The sequence below is a fragment of the Opisthorchis viverrini genome (genome assembly GCF_000715545.1).
Source record: "Opisthorchis viverrini unplaced genomic scaffold opera_v5_19, whole genome shotgun sequence".
In the NCBI taxonomy this organism is placed as follows: Eukaryota; Metazoa; Platyhelminthes; class Trematoda; order Opisthorchiida; family Opisthorchiidae; genus Opisthorchis; species Opisthorchis viverrini.
In genome coordinates this window covers 2375329-2394411 of record NW_008751675.1, presented here as the reverse complement: position 1 = coordinate 2394411, position 19083 = coordinate 2375329, and the positions used below count along the sequence as shown (strand labels likewise).

The 19083-nt window shown below is 41.1% G+C and overlaps 1 protein-coding gene across 1 annotated transcript in view; it reads right to left on the bottom strand.

The window, feature by feature from the left end:
* The window catches only part of T265_01778 (hypothetical protein), a gene marked incomplete at both ends in the record, with an annotated part of 40398 nt that extends 22293 nt beyond the window's left edge, over positions 1–18105 (bottom strand). The window contains one exon of the mRNA XM_009165868.1: positions 18012–18105. The remainder of the gene's footprint in view (positions 1–18011) is intronic.
* Positions 18106–19083: the final 978 nt, after the last annotated feature.

Below are 19083 nucleotides of genomic sequence, written 5' to 3'. Positions count from 1 at the left end.
TAAAATCAGGGTACTGTGAAGCATTACTCCAAGTGTTTGTCTTTCAATTTAATTCATTTTTCCAACATCTAAATGACTATGTAAACTCTTTCTTCGACCTGCTGTGACCATTCACATCACCTCTGACAGATCCACTCCTCCACTAATTGGACCCCTGTGCAGTGAGGAGTAAGTGTAGAGGTCGGAAAGCAAGCTAATTGGAATTCAGTCTTCTCAATAAGATCTACGTGAACGCGGATCCCCAGAGACAAGACATATCGTGAAATGAGGCGTGTTTCGCTGCATCTGTTTGATGAAGAGTCGAAATTTTGTTCTTCTGGCCCTGACAATCCGAATCGAGAATTCGTATGTTTGTCAGACTTAGTCACTGCCAACAGTGAATGTACTACCATGGATCGCACAGCATCAGCAAAAGTGTAAAAGAACATGCAGTAGGTGCCAACCGGTAGAGATTATGAGCCTGATTATCGATCGAGGTCGTATTGTAGATAGTTTGGTTGCGTTCTCAACAAAACTATCATCTGTCTGGTATATGAACTGACTTTTACCTGGGAAAATACTTGATCGTTTCGGTGCACCTATCAGAACGTCGGCGACGTAAACAAGGACAATGAGGTATGGAAACGTCTCTCCCCAAATTTGATCATTCGAAGCCGTCTGAACAGTTGCATCTTAATCAAAGAGAAGACGCCCTGTTGGACCAGGGTTCCCACCAAGATCTGTAAATTCAGTCTTTCTCCGTACAGATATTGTGGTACGCATAATGGATTCCGTCATTTTAACACGCGATTTAAAAGCTACTCGTTTCGGCCACGTTAACAAACAAACGTTACCGCAGGTGTTCAGTGATGCAGGAGATTGACATGGCCTAGAAATACTAATTGAAACCGACATCTCAAGCAGCTCACTATTAGAAAGCGCAGATGGTCACTCTTTGTTCTGGCGTGCGTTAACAGCCCTGTCCAGCAGCATGCCACCGTTTTTTCTTTTTTCTTTTTATATGAAATGAATATGCCTCATCACCTCCAATATGCAGGATTGTACCTCTTGTGTCCCTGTAAGAAGTCTGCGTTTACAAGCTCTTTTGATAAAAGTTGTTAACAAGACGGGCGAACCTTCTCGCCTCCAATGTTTCCAAGTATCGTATCCGGTCAGCGTTACAGTAGCCATCACCATTTCACCGTTTCCAGTGTATCTATCCTCGGAACTTCCAGCGTGAAGTACCTGCGAGTTTGGATACTCCTCAAGTAACAATCCGTTTTGGGAATAGTTCCAAGTAACCAGAAAAAGTTTTTTTTCTTAGCTTTCGTTCGTATTCCCCTCGTTGGGCCCGGAACACTTCTCGGGGCTATATTACTGATCTATCATCCGGTCGGTAGAAAATAAGCGTTTTGGTGCGTGCATTAACTTTCCCGAGCAGGCTTTCAAACGCATTTCATCCCTGCTAACAGTGCCTAACTCTCGACCACGTCTACCTCATGTTGATGTTCCAAGTAGAAAATTCCAGTAAGTCTTACCTAGCTCATTTACTGAACGCGTAGTAAACGTGTGTTTTATGAGATTACGTAAAATCTGCATTGACGGACAAAGAGTTTAGCGCCTTATCACTTACAATATCGTCCTAAATATATGTATCTAGCACCTTTACTTGACTTCACTTGATTTGACCTCACTTGAATGTTTGATCGCATGTTTCGAAACCCAGACGGAGGCATTTATATTTTGACAAAAAGGATGCTCATGCTTAGCTGTTGTAGTCCTATTACGGAAAGCAAGTAGTATCATGCAAACACTTGACTAAAGAGGCAATGTTGAAATCGTGAAATATTTAGATCCGAATGGATTAACAACGGGTTCGTTTTAAGATGTCAGTAAACGGTAATAATTACTCAGGTGTAATACTTTTCCGGTGCCGTCCAAGGGAAGCACGGGTCTGAGATACCGCCCGAGCCTGGACAGAAAAAGTCAAGACTTCGGGTCTGGATTTGAACCACGGATAAACCAATGAGATATCTTTACTACCCTCTCCATTGCAAAAAAATTCTAAAAACACGGATGTCTGTCACGAGATTAACAAGGCTGACATAATGGAACAGTCATGATTTTAAAGTTGGCTGACCTGTTTGCGTAGGTTTTCTCCCGAAAGTTACTCTAAGCTAGAAATTCTTTGTAAGATTTACAAAGTGCATTGGGAAACAATACACAATAATTTCATTTTGTTGCAATCCATATGGCGTTTGGTTTTTTACCCGACATTTGGCTTTTATCTGTTATGCCGCAAAGCTCAAGGCAGCCGTACTTTGACTACGTCAAGCTTGCAGTACTCCTCATGAACGGTTTTCACTAAACTGTCAAGAGGTATGACACAATACTTCTTCCGTTGCACAAAGCAGACTAAATTTCAATTTTCTCTCAACTTTGTTTCACTTCACGCAGGTTTTTCTTTATGACGCTCCACGGTGTGACAGTTTTAAATGCGGCGTATCTTCGGGAACTTAAAAAGAAAATTAATCACAACTGTGTTGATCTTTGCGCACCACTTCCGTTGTTACACAGCGACAGTAGGTGTTGTCCATAGACACGCCTTGAATGAATCCACATGGGTGGGAGTGTCCGCCTCATATTGAACAACATGCTTGTTACTACAAATCCCAATACTGCCAAACTCGATCATAATCGGCCGCTAATACCTCTCAGTTATCTAAGTATAAAGTTACGCAAAATCTTCATCCATTATTTCACATCCTGTGCCATTTAAACTCGGAAATCACTTAAAAAACAGCAGTCACTTGAAGCTGTTGATCAGACAAAATCCAACTTTTGAGCACAAAAGTTATTCGTTTGCATACCCGAATGTGACAATTTTGGGGTAAATGTTTGGCTGAGTATTTTGCTGTACATTCGGAACTGGCTGACAATCGTTCTCGAGTTTTTGCACATCGATTTGTCTAGTATCACGTGGTCTGCAGCAACAAACCCACGACTATGCTGGCTCAAGATTCTTTTCTATGGTTCCACTTCAGTGAAACAAAATACAACCAAAATAGTTAATGTGCATTTTCCATGAGTGTAGCCATGTTCACCTCTCAATGGTTGAAGCCTTTTGCAAATGAGACAGTCTTACTTTCAGACATCAGTAATCAAACCTCAATCGCTGTCTGGAATGGGCTACTTTTTCCAGGATTTGTAAAACAGGTGTGTGTTTGCACCTTTTCAGTATTCAGCATCATGTGCGGAAGAATAGCACCTTATTTTTTTATAGTTCAAGGCAGAGCTTCTTTCAGATATCTCAGGATGTGACCCACAAGGCCATATATGGATTGACCTAACTTAAGTTTGCAGATGAAGACATACGAAAGGTCAAAACCTAATGCTAATTCAGAGTACAATTCAAGCATTTCATGAATTTTTTAAAGCCTACAATCACTGTCAGTATCGGAGTGATCGAAGTGCACCATTTTCCACCCGTCCCTCTTTAAGCAACAACACTGCTAACCCTGTAGATGTGCTGGTCTCCCAAATGTCATCACAACTGTCTCAAGAATTAGAGCGACTGTGCCTCGCAGTGCCTCCTTTCAGGCTAAATATTCAGGAACTGATTTCCCGCAAATGGTTCGCTTGGGGTCATTGCGGTGAGGGAGTCTGGCCACCACGAAAAGTTGGTGGGCTTATCGGGGTACATTCATGAACACCTTATTCATAAAACTTCATCGGACGCACTCTAACTGCCTGTGCGAATCAAGTTGATGTTATCAGAATTTTAACGTAGTACTAAAGAATCTACACAAATATCCCAACATTACATTTGACGCCAAACAGTCATGAGTCACAGCGTTCCTCGAAAGGGTGGTGGAATCCTTCTCCCTCTACTTATACTACTACTTTAGAATGGCTGCTTTTCCCGTGGTAGTAGTATCTGAAGGTAGGACAGAAGAGGAGTGCCATGTAGTGTCTAGGCAGACTTTCGACCGAACCGCTAATGCCTTATGTGTGCCTTTACGGTAACCCATATTCATCTTGACACAATAGCCTTCCATTTTACAAGAGAGTTTGGGATTCTGACCGAACTACTACTTCAGTCTTTCGTAAGATGAGGCTATGGTATAGAGTGAGTTGACGAAAACGTATTAGCTTAGATCAGTGTGTTCCCCTTATTAGACGTGCACAACACACTAAACTGTTGGAGGTGGCCATATAAACTACCATATCTGGAGTCACATCTGGATGGTTTGTCTTTCCAGATATGAATGCGATTAGCGAATATACACACATTTGCGAACCAATTTAGTTTTTCGAGAGACACCTGGAACCCAACTGAATCTCTCGGTTTTCATGTTTCCAGGAAGCAGGGTTCCAGGTGAGTCTCTCGAAAAACTAAATTAGTTTGCAAATGAGGTATAGTCGCTAATTTCGTGCAATTTGGTTTCAAGTAGAACATGGGGTTGACGGAAACTCGGGGACTGTGCCTACCTGATGAGCCCCAAGAAGGGCGAAACCGGTTGTGGGCTGGTCGAGGAGTTTCAGCAACCTTATGGGTAGTGCATTACAGAATATAAATGAATACGACTAGCTTTCAAACGTCACCTCTGTGGTTCCGTCTTTAGTAAGTTATGCTAAACGCAGTAGAATACGACACTTTATGTAAATACCACAAGCAAAAACTGAATTAAATTTGAAAGCCTACTTTCAACATTACTAAGCTTAATCTTTGTATCGATCTTTCATTTTCAAAAACTCTCAGGGTACTACAGTGCATCTGTTCGCGTTTGATTCTTATATGTTTACTATAAACATACTTGTACTTCACTTTCGACACTTCACATTCTTTTCTAGCTTTTATCATCGATGAACTGCGTAGCAAGTCTTATTCGGTTCAATTCATCCATATTCATGATGCTTTAAGAGCTATTCATCTGCCGCAGGGTACATCTAAGCCCTCGGTGGGCAGCATCCAGGCATTTCTGCTGTCTCTCGTTAAACTGCGTGTATTTGAAACCTTTTTTGTCCACCTTAACCGGGTCTTCTTCCCTCTAAGTACTTCATTTCGGGCAGATTGGCTAATCTTGGGGTTGAATTGAACGTTTCCCCCTAGGATCCTCCTAGGATCCCACAAAAGCAGTCTATTCTAAGGGACTCCACATATTTTACTATCAAAAACTATAAGTGCACTTTCCATTCTCTTGTTTTCAGAAACAGGCATAGAAAAATCAATACCCAGCTGCCTGAATTGTCTTCAGTTTTTTCTAGTTTTGTTTCTGTGATTTGACGGAGTTAAGCTGGAGGGAAAACCAAAGATCAACTTTATCAAAAATGCCCAAATTTGTGGCAGTCAATCTCAGGTGGAAAAAGATGCAGATATGGTCGATGCTGGTTCAAGCTCGTTGCTATTTTTTGCGACAAAGGGGACTAGAATTGTTTTTAATACGTGAAGTGTTATTTTGTCTAGTTTGGACTAATCAGCTTCATTTAATCAACTTAGAAATACCACAGAAGAATTACGTTTGCAAAGGTCCAAATCTCATCTATGTTCTAGTTAGTGTGCCCTCGAGGATAGGTGCCCAATTGATTAGTACGCACTTGGAGCGGTGTTGGTTCGTCCTGAATATTGTTCGGTCACTTTTGTTTTTCGCTTGTCCAAAAACATTGGTGCGGTTAATCTAATTTGGGCGGACAAAATCTGACAGATTCAGAGGCAACACTGCCTAATTTTTGGATTACGTGCGTCCCCAGTGACCACAGACAGATCCTACCATTTGATTCAAAAGAAAAAGGCCACGGTTATCTGGTTGAATTTACCCTTTTATCCAATAAACCAATAATAATGACATTTTCGTAGTTCGTCTCACCAGATCACTTTCACATTTCCTGAATCGATACGTCTTTGTAAGCAAATGTTTTTTCCTTGGGTTATGGATAACCTCCTGAATCCATGGAATACTGTTTCAACAAACAGATCTTGCAAGGGTCAAAAGTGATTCACCGTATTGTGTCTTGTTTGATTACCATGGGACACCCCACAAACACTTCCGGTGATAGTATACACTTATTTAGAGATTTGACTCTAAAGGCGACTTCAAATGAGGTGCGTTTTATTAGCACCCAACTACAGTTATTGTTGTCTGTCTATGGATCAACAACCTAAATGAATCGATTGGTGGTTTTCATGGAGGAAACTACTCACAAGGTTGCTGAAAACTCTTCGACAGCCCACGACCGGTTTCGCCCTTCTTGGGGCTCATCAGGTAGGCGCAGTCCCCGAGTTCCCATCAGCTCTATGTTCTACTTGAATCCGAATTAGACTGTTTTCGAGAAATACATTCATTTGCTAGGTGGCTTGTTGCTTCTGAGACAAGGCTTTTCTACACGAAGCGGTCATCTGCTGTGAGAACTGATTTTCCCCAGAAAAGGTCGGTCTAAGACAGGACAGCTGCAGTGTTGAGTTGCTCGCTGTACTTTTGAGGCCTCAGCGGAAGTATGATGCACAAATTTATGCACTTGTCGCTTTCAAAGAATGAAAAACGATTGTTAGTTGCCATAACTCTGCAGACAAAATGAAATCAGTAATGTGCTTGAAAAAGTCCTTGATAGAGGGGATGGCTGAATGCTGAAACTTCGAGTGGACGAGTGCTTAGCAATGTCCAGATTATACCCGCCGAGATGCCTAGACGTATGACCAGGTGTGCTGAACCAATAATAACCTCGTCAGTACAGTACAGTTGGTATTTCTGTCGTTTTGAAGACACATCCGTTTATGTTGAATGGCGAGATGCAAATAAATGTTGGCCGTTCATAAGCAATCAACTAGAAATTGGTACTTCTTAACAAACACATCCAGACATTCATTCCTCCGAGCACCAATTTAACGATGTTCTCAATTGTTTTATGATGTTTCATCGACAATGGATTTCATACGACTGAACTGAAGTTAGTAAGCAGCTAGAGCACATATAGGAGCAGAAGTTCTAGCAACCGTCTCATCTGGTTGCCACATTTCTGTCACGAAAAAAGATAAATATATTAACTTTTCCTCATCCCTTTTGAGCAACATACTCATTACCTTTGGAGGCTCACAATAATGCTATCCTCCTTACCTAGCTGTTGTATATTCGTATGTAAAATGTCAGTGAAATCTGACAAAAAGAGTTTTATTTTGTCAAAATTTTCTCGAAACCAGCTCCATGTTTTGTGTTTATCCTGTTGAATTGTGCATACAAATTCAGCCTGACAGAAGTATGAAGAGGAAAACATACGGGTGTAACGGTGTTGCTAATGATGAGGCATGCGAGGAGCATGTTTTTTCCAGACCTTATCGTGGTGCGACGGTTTGCGCACCTCCATTGAGCTATACTGGGGAGTGTCCCCGTGACACTCACAGAGTCTCTCATACCAGGTTAGTCAATGCTTGGAGGTCTGGCGAACACAATCTCCTGGTCTTCCAGGTTGGGAATTGGAACATGTGGCTTTGGTTGAGAACCCTAATCGTCCTCTTGTCTAGGTGTGGGCGCCCTGAAAGTATCCCAGCGCATGTATAACCATGAACTGCACATTATGGTTGTACGGCAGCGAAGCATCGGTGTTGAACACTGACGTCATGCTGTCCATGACGATGGTGATGGTTAAGATGATGATGATGATGATGATGACGATGACGAGGATGGTGATGATGATGATGACGATGATGAGGATGATGACGATGATTCGTAACCCTGGCTCGAGGATAGTGGAAGGTGGTAAATTGTGGAACTGCTTTGCAGCGTCCGTTTACAATTGCGTGATTGAATATCCATGAAAGCTCAGGAAGGTGCGTGAGGACGTTCGGTTTTTAGAAACGGGGTGCATAAGAGATGTTCACCTCCCCTTTAATAGTTTGTAAATGTTTAGTTAATGAGCTGTTCAGTTGTTTTGGCGAAGGGCTTCCTTCCTACATAAGTATAAGTAAAATTATCACATAGTGATCTCCGATAGATTTTGACAGTTAAAATGCACTCGCAAAATTGAGGCCTAAAACATAAACGACCTTGGAGCTTTTATCCAATAAGCAAACAACTAATACGGCCGCTAAATTTGCACTATTATTTCTAAAATATCGTTAATCTAAAGATACCTTTGATTGAAAATGATTTATTCCAGTCCTCAACTCCATAAAGTGGAAACTGTTTTGAAAGCGTAACACAGTGCTTTCATATGATAACCTATTTACAAGACCAGTATTACTTAATGTATTAGTAATTGCATTCATTTGAGTTGAGACGTTACTACTAAGATGAAGTCACCCTGTGCCGAAATGCCAAGCAGTCCTTTCTTTTTTGAAAATTATCGGTAGCCACTACAAAGATTTAAACCAGGAGAGTTGTGTGAATCCCTCATTCGAGAAACCGTTGCTCCAGGAGCCGAGCAATACTTGAGCACGTGGTATTAAATGCGTGATTTAACGATGTGTATTTGGTCTAAATGCTAGATGATCACCCTGTGGCCAACCCCCAATTGGTGATCCGAATCGCCCTAGGGATTTAGAGAGCGTGCACTGAATGAAATAACTGCTTAGCTGTTGCACGGCATTTCCTGACTTCATCTTAAAAATTTCAAATCATTTTCCAACAAAAACAATTTTTTTCAGCCCAAAACCATTTTTTTCAGCCCACTGATTTCTTGAGAACACTTTGCAACCCAAAATACCAGCACACCTTCCAAAATAAACTGTAGGAACAAAAGTCTTTTGGAGGCATGATTCGACTACCGTCGTAGTATGTGCGCACTCTAAGAGCGTTCCATTATGTGCCAGGACAGTCCCGGAGATGGTTATCGTCAATCTATTGTCTGTAGGAAGGCTGAGTCAGTAACCATTGTGTATATTCTTCAGTTTGTGACAGTTATCTATGAACGACTGACTCACTTCTACGTTGCATGATAAATGACAGTTTTGTGGAAACGGTTATCCGCACAGACTTAACTTCCGGATGTCATAATGATGAACGATTTGATAAAGAGTACCCATCAAGTCTACACAAATCGTTCATTTGCAGAACAATCAGTCAATCTTTGCTGTTTCATCACTTTTCGGCACCAACCCTTGCAAAGCGCTTAACATGAAACCGCGTGCACAATTTCTGAGTCTATTAGACACTAAAAAGGAAGCGTATGAGTAATGGATTATGTCGTGTCATTTCCAGCTTTATTTACGACAATTGGCGGCAGAGGGCTAGGACCGGGTGTGGTGAGTTTAACTACGGATAATTACACATACAAAAGTTTAAAAAATTAAGAGCTGATTTATTTGAAGTCTGCATAACTGTGCAGAATTACTTATAAGTTCCATTCTTTGCAAGGTACTACTCATAAGGTTGCTGAAAATTCGTCGACAGCCCACGACCGGTTTCGCTCTTTTTGAGGCTCCTCAGATAGGCGCAGTCCCCGGGTTTCCGTCAACCTTATGTCCTACTTGAAGGCAAATTGCACGAAATTAGCGAATATGCACTCATTTGCAAACTAATTTGGTTTTTCGAGAGACTCATCTGGGCCCCAACTGAATCTCTCGTTTGTGATGTTCTCAGGCGGATTTTCAGCAAATCGAATATCGTAGTGATTGTAACATGATGTGGCCTGGTGCAGCACATTCAGTTGCCTGAGAACATCACAAACGAGAGATTCAGTTGGGGCCCAGATGAGTCTCTCGAAAAACCAAATTAGTTTGCAAATGAGTGTATTTTCGCCAAGTTCCATTCTTTTCTGCAATATATCTTTCAGCTTCACCTCCGTGACTAGAGATATTCAGGGTTAGCTCTTCGCGTTAGATGTCTTGTAACTGTTGTAATGTGCTGTAACATTATAAACTTGAAACCGTGCGAAAAAGTTGTGGTGTCCGTAATCCGTTATCACATTTAGTTAACATTTTTCCTAAACTTAAACTACATTTTGTAACTGTTTACATATTTTATCATGAAGTCTGTTTTTTTCACCGATAATTTATATTGCACCAAGTAATACGATACACAAATTTTCGGCGCGACTTTCTGACTCCTTGCTGAATCAGTGGATTTGCGGTCCGTTGAACTGTTTGCTGACTGCCGAACCAGTGGGACTATATCTGTGTTTATGTGAACTGTTGAACGTGACAGTAACTTTCTGTGACATTTTTTAGCTGTAAATGACTTTCCTATCATGGAATATACTACTCACACGTGAATTATCTGTGGAAGATTTCTACAAGTGGATATTTCCTTCACAGCCGGTTACTGCATTGGAATCGGTGTAGTGGACTATGAGATCTACGCATTCGTGAGTTCTTATCGATTGCTTATTCTTTTCTTATCGTGATTTTGTTACTTTGCTCGTTTATTTGATCCAACACACTAATAATGTCCTCATTTGCTTTCAATGAGCTCAGAGAGCAAACCAACGGCCATCATGTTCGATGTGACGAGGGGAACCGGGTATGTTATTGAACACTGATCAGACTTAGCAGCGGACAGTCTGCCGCAGAACCTCGGAGCCAACTAGACCCATGGTTGCATTTCATGGCCACGTTCAAAATAGACTAAACATCTTCGCAGTTTGTTAGGTAAAATAGGGTTCTCAAAGACGATAAGCTACAAAGTTAAATGAATTTTATCGCCAAAAGTTCTGATTTCCATAACAAACCTGAAGAAAAGGACTCTGACATTTGAGAACAGCAGTGATGGCGGTAACGAACACAATGGCAGTTATCTAAGACAAAATAGCAATGAATCACAAATACACTCGTTCCACTGTTGGCTTGCGAAGATTAAGTAGCCTTCTGATAACTGCTGTGCATCGATATCAGTATTCAGCCTTATTAGGATCTTTCTGCCAAACAACAGGCTGAAACGGCGATTGAATAAACACAGATAATGTAGGCCTTAGCTAATATCCTTGGATCAAAGAATAAGCTAACGCGTGCAGAATGCCTTCAGAGAGGGGACGCCTTGTTATGTGTGTAGGCATCGGGACCGAGTAGTCACAAGATGGGATTAGGCGTATGGACGCCGTGGAGAGCCAATTACGCTCCATTTTTGATGGTCTAATTTGGAGGGACTAAACATATTCATTCATCCTTGTAAATATCGTGTCATTACGTTAAGTCACAACTTAATCGTTGCTTTTTATTGAAGCAAAAACGTTTGCGAAGTTGGTTCTGGACCCATAGTCAAGCCGGTCCACCACATGGAATGCCGTTACCCCCTCCACATGGTGAGTTTCCTCTCGAGCGTAGTTGATATACTTCAACAGCGTGATACAACAGATAGTTCTTCAAAACGGAGACGGAAAACATCCCGAACAAAACTTTTCGCACTCGCCAGGTCCAGTTAATCATTTCCCAGTACAAGCCTCTTGAAAAATTAATAACTCTAACATCACAAGGGAAATTGAAGGAAATTGAACACAGTCAGTGCCCTAAGCTCTGGCTTTTCCCGTTTTCTGTCCCCAAAAACTCAAACAAGATAAGACGACCAAGCGAACTTTGAAAAAAAAACAGTGTTGACCGCTGAAAGGACATACATTCCAGTTCAAACTCTAGGAGATTAGTCAGTGTGTTAAATACGCTCACAATAAGGGCAGTACTCGAAAGAGTTTTGAAGATTCTGCCGTTTCTATTGTCCAAATGAGGCACAGTCAGAAAGTAACACCCACCAGAGCCATTTATGCAAGTTTGGCTGCAGAAATCCAGCGACTCTCAGGGGTTCCAGTTCACGCGGCAAGAACTTAAAGCTGGGTTCCAACGCAGACAGCAAGTTATTGGCGTCACGTGACGCACACTGCTGTTTTTGTTGGCATTTCTGATAGTTCTGAACACTTGCCAGGTAGGTCGGTATAAAAATCACACAGCTTAACGATGTGGCTAAAACCTAAAGGGTGCAAATTACATTGAACTCCAACGTGATGGTCAGTAAACATAATTATTTCAAAATTCTGATGATTCGTTGAATGAATCTGCTACTTGTAACTTGGTACTAGCATTTATCTGTTCGGAACGAGTACTTGATAGAATCCTAGCACTTGTGATAGTTCTTTCATTCTCTGCTTGATAAAAAGTAAAGCTGTAGTGTAAGTTTCTTTTCTGTGCACCGGCCTAAATAAATGGCACAAGTATTGACAAGCGTTTTGAGTAGGGAAGTTTATTGGTACGTTCATACGTATCTATGGTCGAACCCGTGTACGGTATACAACAAAGCAACAGTCTACAGGACTTCAAGTGCACCAAGCCTCATTGGCTACAAAAGTTGGATGGCGATTAGCATCTTCCCGAACTCTACAAACACTCATAGGTCATATACGGTGTTTTCATCAACCAATACGGACTGGACGGTTAGGGAAACCGGTTTATCCTTGACCTCGTTACACAATAACTTTCTGTTGAGTCACTAAGCTTCACATGATTTCAAAGTTACACTGGCATTTGCCTCACCGGTGGAAAAAATCTGATCTAAATTGACTGTCCTATTCTTTTGGAATCACGCTTTCGTTTGAACAGGAATTATTAACCCACCAGTCGTTATTACCAAGACTTGAAGAATTACTCGAACTATTTGGCCGTCTTAGGAGTGCATTTTTTGTGATGGTGTTTTGTGCATCTCTCGTCCGCATAATTAAGACACTCAACAAAACCTAGACAGGAAACGAGTCTTCCGGAGATTTCACATTGCAGCAAACACCCGTGCTTAAATGTGGTGTAAATGTGAGAACAACGACTTAGTTTTCTTCAGCCAAGTTGTCACGTGATCATCATGCCTTTGGACTGCACTCATACGAGGACAAAACTGGCGGGAAGGCAATGAAATGAATCATCAAAAAGTGGAATAAATTCGTTTCCTGACAAGGCCAATGTTAACGAGTAAATTAGCTGGATCCCAGCTAAACCCACTGAATGTACTGTGCAAATTTCGTCTGAGATTTGTTCGCTATTCGAGATGTCAGCGTATATTTTCTTAAAACAATGCCTCACTACTTATAAGTTACTTACATGGCTACGCTCACCTGAAAAATAAGAATGATGAAAAAATTATGTATTCCAAGAAGATCAAATCCAGCAATGGGTTTTGATGAATTTTCAATCATCTTATCAGTAATTTAGCATTTTTAGTGGAATTATAACCATCGAATCTTAACCGGAGTGATGCTAGAGGAAATCAACTTCATAAAAGTCCGCTATCTTGTAGCTGGGTTGAACAGTTGGACTAAGAATACTTTCGAGTGTGACCCTGTGCATCCTTTCTACTCCAAGAATTAATCATGTCCTCCTAAATGTTTACAATCTATTTGGATTTGGAAACTACTCTTAGATCCAGATCAGTAAATGTTGTGTTTTAATGATAATCTACTAGAGATGATTCATTAGGGTCATCGCGGTTCTTGTATACGGCGATCAACTGTAGATTCGAGAGTTGTAAAATATGGTTGGTTGTTGGCTTGTACGCTGAGCTGGGTGATTTGATTGCCAATGTTTCATCACCAATCGAGGTGACATCGTCAGTGCGTTATTGGGGAGCGTAGCGGTTGGTTAATGGTTTTGGTTGCAAAATGTCTCAGCGCCCAATAAACTATTAATTTTATGAAAATATTAGTAAGCTATCACGTTCATGAAGGAATGAATACTCAAACACCCTAAAATTACCGACGGTTCTGAGTCAATCTTGCAGGTTATTTCGTATGCAAGTATTAACTGTGTCACATGGGTATCTATCTACATAGGTATCACTCACTACTTTTGGCCTTTTCCAGATAAGCCCCGCTACTAATGCAAAAGCGCATGTGCGTTCGGACGTAGAATCTTAAATGAACTTCCTGAAGCTTTCAACTCTCGTTCATGATGAGGAGACGGCAATACGTTTTTTGCAAAGCCACGGAGTGATCCATCATCAACGTTTGTGCAACAATGGCCACCAAATGACACTTTCAGCTGTTTCTGACAGGTGGAGGTGTAATGCCTGGTAGTGTCCGTAAGAAATCGATCTTCGAAAGAGAACTTGGCTAGAGCGGTCTAGGATAGAGTTTACGACAGTAATTCTGTTCATTTATTGCTGGGCCAAGAAATCGGTCTTCGAAAGGGAACTTGGCTGGAGCGGTCTAGGATGGAGTTCAGCATAGTAATTCTAATCATTTATTGCTGGTCCAGAAATTTCGCGAAAAATCAAATTCTGCTCAGAAAGATTACCTATTAGCCACACGACCGTTGTTGACTGGAAGAACTTTCTTCGCGAAGTTTGCGCCAGGCGGCTTCTGGAGACTCCAACATTTAGCGGCAGCCCAGGTCTACACGTCGAGATCGTTGAAACGCTAATATCTCGCCGTAAAAACCACACAGGGCAAATCCTTCCCAGCAGTAGATTTTCGGAGGGATCTGCTGGGAAACTAAAGAGGTGTTCATGTATGCAGTGCCAAATCGAAATGCGGCCACTTTGATGGGCACAATCCAGGCCTGCATCGCTCCCAGCTCAATCATCATCTCCGACATGTGGGAATCATACCAAGGAATGGAAACGATGATTGACATAAATTATACTCATGAAGCGGTTAATCATAGCGAAAACTTTGTGGATCCAACGAATGGAGATCACATACAAACCATCGAATATCTTCGGTACGTCTCTAAGATGCAGAATAAACGTCAATGCGCCACAAACCGATCTTTAGTGGACAGCTACTTGTGTGAGTTCGTTTGGAGGCAAACGTACCGAAAAACGGACCTTTTTATGCGAATTATTAATGACATTTTCCAATTTCGCCCTCTTCAATAAAAACTAAAAATACAGTCTTTAAACCCTCATTTTCTAATCTTTTTTGGTGGCGGGGGTTAATTTTTAGCGGGGATTATCTGAAAAAGTTCCATACTTTTTCGCATACTATGTTCTGCATGAAGCAGACTTTGGTAACTCTGGTGGTGCTGAAATTTTTATGGCTTTTGTAAATCAGAAACAGTCCCAATTTTATCAAGAAATATTCACTTTCTCTACACAACCATAGAACGCCAACTACGGATTGGGTAGCTTTGATGCCCTTTACCAGGTTCTGATGACATGTCACGTTATATGTCCACAAGTGTCTCAGTTTTCAAGTTCCAAGGTATTCTCCGCAGTGTACCCCTTTGGACTGTTGCACCTGTGTGCAGCCTACTAGTAAATTCGGGCTACTTGCACCCCGTAGTAGGGAACTTGCTTCCTTCTTTTGACCACTTTTCTCTGATGGTAAGGAAATCATGTAATTATGCGACGGTGTGGAACCGGGGTTTTGAACGCTGCGGAAGATGACAAGAAAAATGAAACTCACTCAATGATGACGTTGATACTGAAGACGACGATGATAACTAAGGTGACAGCGAGGGTGGTGACGAAAATAGCGGTGATTGTTATGTAGATAGTTGCTTCATAAACGTATGCTTGATAATAGTGTTCCGCGGAATGTAGTCCATACTCAAGAAAGTTTTCGTCCCTATGAATAACACTGTACTTGCACATAGGGCAAGAAAGCGAAGACAGTCAAGTAGACAGGGTTTCTCCTAAATTCAAAGGCTAGTCGCGGTCACTGTCAAGTCCTCCATTATATATTATGTCCCATTTCTCCTGGTATTTATTCGAACAAATGTAGAGAGACTGTTTGGAGTGGTCCCTATTCGAACCTCTATCTTAACACTACCCCAGTGAAGGAAACGACTTCACTAATTCCAATTTTTATTACACGGTGACCAGAAGGATAGCTTAGTGGAATACCTTACATTGACTACTTCCAACTGTCTGCCAGCTTCTGCACACAAGTTGTTTGAGAGATGAAGACATAACAAGACGTTTCCAAATTTTAAATCTCATCATCTTCACCTAAAAAACTGTGTGAATCCTCAACACTTACGACATCTCTAAGTAACTTAGTGGAAAACGCTTCACATCAGAGGCAGTACTTCAAGACAGCACCGCAACTGTAAACAAAAGTATCATTTGTGGCCCAGACACCTGCTTCCTAGGTAAAGTGAAATGCGCGGCTTTCAAATGATAGTGACATGGTAAGTGACAAAATGTTCATGATTGAAGGTACCTCAGTAATCATTTCACCTTTGAAGTTGCAGTCTCTCGAAGGAACTGCTAGTCTTTTCTATACAGGTTTCGTTCTGTAAATGAAGCTAATTCACACTGTCACCCGCCACTAAGAATCATCAGCACAACTCCGTGGAGTTTTGAACCCGTCACCTTCTGCTTGGCGTTTTGATCACTTATCCGCTATGCCAACAACAGCCGATCAGCTTTGTGATTAACTCGTAAGTAGATAGGGTATAGCGCCGCTCATTCTTCAGTCACGGGATCCATATCACGTCTACAAAAGTGTTGACTGGTTTCTCAAGTGATGACTTCTCATATGAAAGTTCACTCATTGAGTGAACTTATTACAAGAGCAAGATTGTGTATTAGTAAAGCAAGACAAGTCGATGGCCTTTTGATATTGTTTTCCATTGGTCACCAATAAGAATGGCGTTTGACTCAACAACATCAAATAATTAGTGTGGAAAGACTCAGGTGCTGCAAGAAGGGCGGTCCATGTTAGGAAATTCCTCTTCACTTTACTCTATTCAGGATGTTATACTCTGTTCATGGTGGACATCAGACTTTTGAGAATGGACGGAAGTTATTCAATATTAGGTTCACGCTATGATAACGCAAAATTGAATTAAGAAATTCTTTTCTTTAGTTTTGGCGACCGAATGATGGATTTTCATCTATTCATCTAGTTTTAGTTTATTAGTAAAAAGAACCAACATGAACATCAGTCCAATGTTCTCTAAATACACGGGTTCATTCGGAATTATATAAACTGAAAACTAGTCAGTATATAATAAAACTGTTAACACAACTTAGAGCATAATACTTGCGCATTTCTGAACTGTTCACGGAAATAAGTCTGATGCAGACAGCTTAATTCCGGACAGAATCATGTATCCTTTCAGGTTACGTAATACAACGACAGGGTTCCTCCCAATTCCAAACAAGCCTTTAGGAAAAAAACCTTCACCAAACTCCTTGGCTGTTAACCTACGTCAACTAATCACCTGGCTCGTTTTTTTAACGCGTATCAATTTTTCTCACATTTACGACTCTATTACACCCAAAGTGATCCTTGAAACCTTGAAAGTAGGCTTTCTTCCCTGTGTCAATCCACATCACCCTGCAGGAGAACTGATAAGCTCTAGCTGAATAGGCTCTGCGTAAGAGATCTCGCTTCTTCAAATCGACTGTTTTTACATTTATTTGTGAAGTTGCTATTTTTCACTAAAATTGATCAAAAGTGTCCGGCTAAAACATTTTGTTTAGTTTCAGTTTTAGCCGCCGAAAACCAGTTTTAAATCTTCCTTGTATCAAAATGTAAAAAAGTTGAGTTCAGTATGCTCATTTACTTAGATGGACCCATCTATGTTCTGGCCGCCTAAAAATCGATACTTTCGTAACCATTTTCCTTATGCTAGGTGTTGCAGTACCAACTCATAAACATGCACTCTGGTGGTTGCAACTTCTGACAGCCTTAGGAAAATTGGCAATCACTTGCTCAGTGGATTTTAATCGATGGGGACTTCAACATCCGAGCCTTTTTCTACCGCTCACTTCTGGCCTAATCTAATTTAAAACATGCCCTTCAAGAAACTAGGTCGTTTAGCTTACTGAAACAGCACGGTAGCTATAAAATTGCCCACTGAGGGAACAATGCTACAGAAAAGGCTTTAAGGTCACTTAGAAAACTCGGTCTGCCCTTTAAAACCTTAACTTTCGAATCGGTTTGTGCACAGTTTGAAAATGTCGCTGTTCAAGGAATAAATGCTATTCTCAACATGACAAAAGATCTAATGACAGCACAAAACTTCCGCTACATCTTAAGACCACTTCGTGCTTGCTGTGTGCACCGTATAACCTGTGACTTCTTGTGAGTACTCAATGACATTTGTGCGTTGTAGAGTTATTTATGGCTCAAGAATGATAATACGAAAAATTAAAGCACTCGGTTATGTATGAATAGCTTACTTATTCAAAAGCCGTATGATCCGAGTAGAGGTTCAAAATTTCATCTAGACTTTTTCATGATGGTTGATTTCACAGATTGACCAGAAACTAATATCTGTCAGTGTTTTTAGAAAGTCAAAACAGTGCACCAAAGAATACTGTTTACATTGTACGGTCAGCGGTTTCCAACCAATCAGATTTTAACACCGGGTAAGTTAGAGACTGTCCGGAACGGTGATGGACCAATGGAAATCCGCAGAATTGATTTCCACGATACATGCAGTGTATCCAGGTGAAAAAATCTTATTTGGAACCTTATTGCCCTCCCTTCAACCTAGAATATGTTCAAATTGCTGACAAATTTAGTGGGGGCACGAAATAACGTCAAAAAGTGCATTAGCAGGCTGAGTAAATCATCATTCTGAGAATACATATATATATGGACGAATGCTTTTTTTGAAACTGACTGCTCTGGCTACTGCTAACATTTAAAAAAGCAACCTGTCAAGCACGGTGCTCCGTCCACTGCTTATCCTTTCCCTTATTATCATTCATCATTTAACTCAAACTAAGATAAGGAATACATCCAAAAGATCTCATTAAATTCACATGCAGGTGAATGTAACGATAATGGGCACAAAGAGTCCAACAGTATAACTGTCTTTTGTGGAAATCCGGTGTTCTACTAGAAGTCTAAGTCGTGAGTTGATTGGACACGTATTTATACCTGCGTCTTCATTCCGCGTCTGCCTCTTTCCCTGAGGGCTCNTTTGAGGACGTTATGATTTGTCAAACGGAAAGATTTGGTTGGATTCCAAATTATCAGCAGCTGGAGGCTTCCTTACAAAATGAACTTATCCAGGAGCTTCACTACGCATTAAATTCCCCAGCCGTGCACACCCGTAGGACATGTGGCTGAGGCTTTATGAAACTGATATATTTGGTACTGTAACTTCTATAATCTGCTGAAGTCATACGAAATGCTTTGAGATCCGCGGCTTAGGCAGATGAGTGATGAGATAATCGATAACCGTCGTCTTTTAGCCTTGTAATTTCCAATTTGGAATGTTGAACGTAGGGAATTTGCTTGGCT